The sequence below is a fragment of the Penaeus japonicus genome, unplaced genomic scaffold (assembly GCF_977035675.1).
Source record: "Penaeus japonicus unplaced genomic scaffold, GWHDUDI00000001_assembly GWHDUDI00000011, whole genome shotgun sequence".
NCBI lineage: Eukaryota > Metazoa > Arthropoda > Malacostraca > Decapoda > Penaeidae > Penaeus > Penaeus japonicus.
In genome coordinates this window covers 33,549,207-33,555,158 of record NW_028234413.1, presented here as the reverse complement: position 1 = coordinate 33,555,158, position 5,952 = coordinate 33,549,207, and positions in this window count along the sequence as shown.

The following is a 5,952-nucleotide window of genomic DNA, read 5'->3' as shown; positions in this document are numbered from 1 at the left end:
GTTTATGAAAAAAATCTGGGATTGCGCTGCTTTTACCCAAAAATATTACAATTTCGTTATAATTTGTGCCTCAAATGATAAAAAGAAGAGTTTACTTACCACTTAAGGTGCTAGAGTGTCAGAGAAGGCCATGAACGTTTGACAGGTGAACTCTGAGACTTTTGAACGTAAGTGTCAGGAAAAGTTTCGTAATTTAGTACATTTCTTTCGCCTTTTTAATTGTTCTTGTCCCCTCTTGAATCATTTGATATACCTAAGTTGGATTTGGCATGCGTGTTATAAGAGAGAAAAATGATTTAGAGCACTAAAGAGGTTGAGAGTTGTTTGTATGGTGAAGATATTAGATAAGACAGGAAAGTTGTGATGGTAATAAGAGAAAACATTTTGTATGAATAACGGTGTTATCTTGATATAAAATCTAAAGTGCTCTTTTGGTGATAATAGTGATGAAACAGTGTCATCATAATTTTGAATGGAATCAATTCAGTGCTCTAATTAACCTACAATATTATAGTGGTATCTTTCTCCAGTTAACCACACCTCACAGGTAAAAGTTAACCTATATCTAATTGGAGAGAATACAAGGACAGCTGAGGTTTTAGACCAAGTGAATTTGTTTTCATTTAATTCAACTTCTTTTTAAGTCTACATTCCACAAATATGAGGCAGATTTTATGGTGAGATGTATTGGAAAGAGTAAATTATCCTGTAATGCAAGTTTTGGAAATTGCCCATAGTTGATAAGAGTAGATATTTAAAAAAAAATTGCTACAATGCCAGTATGGCCATTATTGGTAATAGTGGTCTGCATATAATATATTTCTTATAACCATCTGTAACATGTTAAACATGGAATTTGTTTTCGTAATTTCTTTTCTACCACAAGTCAGGGACTAGTGGCACCTGTGCAGAACACCAGGCATGTTCTATTTCTTAAAATAGGATTGATACATGACATATCAAGGCTTTTGCGCTCTCTTTCATTCACTTGTCATGATACAAAAGTCTTATATGTGTTTTTGACACATTTTGTGTTTTACTATATTATGAAGCTTTTATGTGCCATCTGACTAGCTTTCTCAATATTGTAATCCACTTAAATTCCCTATCACCTCTTTATGTTCTTTACATTCAGGCTGGCAGAAAAAGTACAGTTTTATGGGAGGACAAATGGGGAAGTATTATTTTTTGCATATTCTTAGTGTCATGATAAATTTTCTTAATAGTGCTGCATTACTAAATACCCTCAATACATTATTGATGGATTCCTCTCAACCTTTTTTACTCATAGAATGTGGATATAATCTGCAATTCCTCCCCTATACCCCACAATCTGGGCATAAGTAATTGGGGAAGGCATGAGGTAAATCAGTGTGTGTGTGTGTATGTATGTATGTATGTATGTATGTATGTATGTATGTATGTATGTATGTATGTATGTATGTATGTATGTATGTATGTATGTATGTATGTATGTATGTATGTATGTTTGTTTATGTATCTGTGTGCAATTTGAATAGATGTTAATATATTAGAATTCAATATCAAAATAAAGACACCCAAAAATCAAGATAAGGAGCATAAAGTGATATAAAGAAAGGTAAAGGCTTATTTCAAAACTGCAAATTTATTCATATATTACCCGGCAATTTTCTTCCTCTACTCCATGCCCTCCCCTATTATTGGGGCCGAGATTGTGGGGGATAGGGAAGGAATTGTGGGTTATTTCTACTATAGTAAATGGTGTGAGAAATCTATCAATACCACTTTCATGGTATTTAACCCATTGCCAACGGGGCGCCTAATGACCTAACTGGTCGTCAAGGCGGGTCTACGACACTAGTGGCACTGGCCAAAAATTAGAGGGACAGGGAAAGGGTTTTCTCCGCCCTCTGGGTAGCACAGACAAGCCCAAACAATATTTTTCCATAAATCCATCATAAAATGTGAGTTTAGGCTGACTTTGGACCCCATAGCTCTGGGGCTAGCGCCATTGCAGCCATAATACTTCATGACTGTGTGCGCGCTTCAACTCTGAGCAGATCCCGGTTTCACGTCATGTACTTATTGACTCCCGTCTTTTAGGCGTAATCGGTGCCAACATGTATGCCATGACACCCGTACGCAATGGGTTAATAACACAGTAAACACTATTCAGAAAAATAAACATCACAAATAAATATGAAAGAAATAACCATCCCTAATGAAAAAAATATATATATAGATGGAAAAGAGCGAGGTGACCTGTGCATTTTTCTTTCCTTCTGGTGCCTGGAGAGTGTGGTATTATCTATGTTTTTGATTTCACACTAAACCTACACTGGTGAATATTACAGTGATTATAGTGATTTTAATGATAATTTCCATCATCAGTCACTAAATACTATTATTACTATTAGTTTGATTGTAAAAACAATAATAGAGAACAGTCTGATAGGTAAAAGATAGAGATCAACCCGTGTTGGCACATTCACGTCATCCAGACCTATGCAAAATTTTATACTGTTGGCATGTTCACATTGCTTGTATCCATCAGGGTAAAAGATGGTTATATGGAAATTCCACAAAAGCCAGTGATTAGAATGTTGCTACAGCTTTTGTGCTCATTGTCTCCATATTTGATGAGAAATTGCTGGGGGGCTCTACAAATTCTTTCAGGCCTGAATATAGGTGGTGAATTGTTACCATAGTGCCTGCAGGCATGAAGGTGGTGGCAATTGCTACAATCCATGCCAATCTAATTACTGCCAATATTGTTGCTAGAGGTGGTGAGCATTAACTACAGTGACGATAAACGACCAGTACACATCATTAGCAGATCATTATTTAGATACAGTAAATGATATATAAATGATTGATGAAACTTGACATTTCTTAAGCAATATTCTTGAATCTAATAGTTAGTAGTGGAAATACAGAGCATGGAAAGTTCTAAAGTTCTATTTAATGGCCACAATATATATTTTTTTGAAATTAGACACAATTTGATTTGAATGTGCATATGCCATATATATATACTTGGCACAGCAAGCATATTATATAGACATACTTTTCCATAACCTGTTTTTGTTTCTGTTGCTAGCACTGATTTTGCCTTATTTGGGAGTTGTAATACACTTAAGGGATCTGGTAAAGAATAGAGAAAATATATTTAACAGTGTCTCAGACTGGCAATATGAAGTTAATTAGTATCATAAACTGGAGGACTTTTGATTTCTATTGGAATTAATTACACATATGTGAATAACCAGAATAATGTAGATACAGTGGAATTGAAATAGAAATACCGCAATGAAGGATGGTAATTAAATGACATTTCATGATATTCCTTATATTCCTTGAAATTTATAGTGCTAGCAAAAAAATTAAGCTATAACTTATATACTAGTAGTTTTATGAACCTCTAAAGCTTCTTCTGGTCAGAAGTATGTGTAAGCACAGTAAGTAAAATATTGTATATTTTAGAGCAAGGAAAAGAAATAAGATTAACTATAACCAATGCTCTCATATTACTGCCTACTGTAGTGCATCTGAAGTTTTATTATTATTGTTATTATTATTATTATTATTATTATTATTATTATTATTATTATTATTATTATTATTATTATTATTATTATTATTATTATTATTATTATCATTATCATTAGTATTGTTATTATTATTATTATTATTATTATTATTATTATTATTATTATTATTATTATTATTATTATTGTTATTATTATTTTTATTATTATTACTTTTAGGTGACTTTATCAGTGCACAGATGTGTTCAGACAAAGTTATATTGGAATTAGAATTAGACAGGAAATATAAAATGATATTTGATGGTGTTGTAGTTCCGTGACCAAGATAGATATATAGATATGAAAAAGTTGCTAGTCAGAATTAATAGCCATGCCAGTCAAAAAAGTATTTATATTTATTAACTTGTCAAGATGAAAAGTTGTACCAGATAAAAGTTGTCAAGTCATTTGCTTGTCAGGATCAGAGTTATCCTCAATTAAAGAAAGAGGAAAAGAAAAATTATTGAGCTTAGTAATAGTTAGGAAGTTTTATTTGTTTGTATAAATAATTATTATCAGTTTCTGGTTTGTCAATAAGTATATTAATATTTTTGATATATTGTATATCTATCTGTATTTAGTGTGTTGTGAATAATCAAAATATTATGTATGGTGGAGTATTATACCGCATGGAAAATCCTAGAGAAAATAGATAAGGGGTTTGATTGTATTTTGTATGAAACCCAAACTGTGTCTAAACTTCATACAGAGTTTGGACTCTGAAGTCTCTCTTAATAATTTAAAGCTGCTTAATGGTTGCTGGGTACTCATTTTCTATGAATGTATAATGACTGTATGAAGTTACCCCTCATTAAGGGATGACTTCAGACTGGACTTGTGATTTTTTAAGTCCCCATATATACATGACTCAGTTTTTTGTGTGTGGTAGGCAAACCACATCTTATATTTGGATAAGAAAAAATGTTAAGATTTGTACTTTTTTATATCATTAACTAGTTATTGTTAAAAAAACTATGAAAATGTCCAAAGATCCCCAGCTTAACTGTAACTAGGATGAGTTTCAGTATAACATGGTGTTTCATATACCCTTCAAGATAAGTAAATATGCATGCCTTGCAGGTGCACAGGATGGCCTTAGATTATATTGTACAATCAATGTTACTGTTGCTTGTAAATATACAAGTAGAAGGCTGCTACGTACATACAATAAAGTGTATTTGTCAGTAATCAATTTCTGACTATGAGCATTTGGTTTGTTAGTTACTTTCCCAACTGAACCTCATAATTGGAAAATATTTGCACCTAATGTTCTTTACAAATAAGCAAATGACAAAATACACCAGACTGGAAATACTGCTTCATGAGTAAGCAGGTTCATTTCTATTTATCAATATTTTTACTCATTACCAGAAATACCAATCTGTAGATGTTGAAATATAAGCCTTAGTACTGAATGTCAAGTCAATTAAAATACATATATATATTTTTTTTCAGAGTGTGTATTCTGAGTGGAGCTATGGCAGTCCTGAGAAAACAACCAACATAGTTATACAAAGCCAAACGGACAAATTGATCACTGGTGAAGAGAAAACATTTTCTGTTCCTGCAAAACACAAACAGCTCTGTGAGTGTTCAAAGCAAAGGAATTCATAAAGACTTGGTTTGGGGATATCACCTCAAAGATGAGTGCTCAGCTCCTTCATCCCGGTGTTGAAGCTTCGAAGATGCTGGAGGCGGCTTTGCAGCAAATGGATGGAATTATAGCAGGTTTGTATATTTGCTCTCTTTCTTTTGTGAGAAAATTGTCATTTCTTTATGTATATAAATGTATGAATGGTTAGGCATGTGGGTTTACACACCTATAGATGTCTTCCTTGATTATTGAGAAGAATGCAATTTCCAGTCTTGCGGATAGCAAATATACAACTGTCAGACTGATTGTGTATGCTTTTTGTATATTTATTTTTGTAACCATAAATGATTATGCTCAGGCAATGCAATATGTTCTAACAATAAGTCACAAATGGACCAAGAAGTCTTAGCTACTTTTGGTAGGGGATAAATAAGACTATAAAATAATCTTAGTTAATTGTTATGCAAGGCCAAGGAAATAGGAAATATGAATTTCAATGTGATACTTTGTGATTTCTAGGTAGATGGTCATATGAATAATTTGCAATGCACCTAATTATTTCCTGGACTGTTTTAGAGAGATAATGCATCAACATGAAGGAAAAAAATATTTATGATAAGTGGGTAACAGAGAATGTAAGTTCAGTGATAAGCAACAAGACAAATCTAGATTAGAATAAGAGGAAGAAACATGGATGATAAGTAGTTAACAAGACAAAAATGTTTATATCTGTATCTATATATTTCTTTTCTATTTTCATCTATGATGTATTAATTCTGTAACAAGTTC